The following is a 1,010-nucleotide window of genomic DNA, read 5'->3' on the forward strand; positions in this document are numbered from 1 at the left end:
AGAGAGGGCGGGCGAAATTCAACCACCCAATCACAAACTAGAATTTAGAGGGCGGACCTTCTCCGATTGGCCAGTGGTAGCTCTATAAGGAGTCAAATGAGGCTATTAAACCAATGAAATACAAAGCATTTGTTCTGACATGTACCTGAGCCAATGGTAAATAATATTGATCAAAAATGAAACCAGTTCACTCCAAAAGGAGGATTTTAAGTGTCCGTCCTAGCGTTGCGTGAATGGAGGACTGGCAGCTGAAAAGCCGGACTGTCTGGCCTAAAACCGTAACATCTGGCCACCCTACTCAGGACACGTCTCAATTTGTGCATGCTTTGAGTTATTTCTCCTGCTAAAAATTTTAAATTGATTTAAAGTTTAGAGTAGAATTATGTACAAAGATTTACAGAGAATAGATGAACTGGGTAGTTAGCTCAGTTGGTTAGAGCGTGGTGCTAATAACACCAAGGCCATGGGTTCGGTTAAGGTGACTCTAAACTAGCACAAGCAATTGTGATGCTCTGTTGTACTGCACATGCGCTGAATGCTACCATCCTGAAACTGCTAATGTTTCCCAATCTTGGACCTCACACCGGGCCCCAAATAAAAGCATTAAGGTCCCACCGAGATTTGAACTCGGATCGCTGGATTCAGAGTCCAGAGTGCTAACCATTACACCATGGAACCCTGACACCATATAAACTAAACGTAATGATTCGCCATTTGCTGAGTAAATAAAGCAAAACCACAACTTCAGACTTTACTTTTACATCTCAAGTGATTTAAACTTACGTGATTTATATAATTGACTGAAATCAGTTGACAAAACTGAGGTAATTTAGAAGTTTTAAACACTAAATAAAAGTGATTTTAGTTAAACATTGCCACCCAAGTATCAAAATCACAACAAAACGTTCCACTGTTGGAAAATTGCACTAAGTTCAGGATGCAGTTGGCCCGTCCCTCCCTGTCGCTCTGAAGCAGATGATTTAATGTTTGTGCACCTTTTCAGGAGATCA

At 40.9% G+C, this 1,010-nt stretch overlaps 1 non-coding gene across 1 annotated transcript; it reads right to left on the bottom strand.

Annotated features, from left to right (window-relative positions):
• Positions 1–606: 606 nt before the first annotated feature.
• trnaq-cug (transfer RNA glutamine (anticodon CUG)) lies at positions 607–678 on the bottom strand. Its single transcript has one exon. It is a non-coding gene; the product is annotated as a tRNA-Gln (tRNA).
• Positions 679–1,010: the final 332 nt, after the last annotated feature.

The sequence above is a fragment of the Trichomycterus rosablanca genome, chromosome 14 (genome assembly GCF_030014385.1).
Source record: "Trichomycterus rosablanca isolate fTriRos1 chromosome 14, fTriRos1.hap1, whole genome shotgun sequence".
NCBI lineage: Eukaryota > Metazoa > Chordata > Actinopteri > Siluriformes > Trichomycteridae > Trichomycterus > Trichomycterus rosablanca.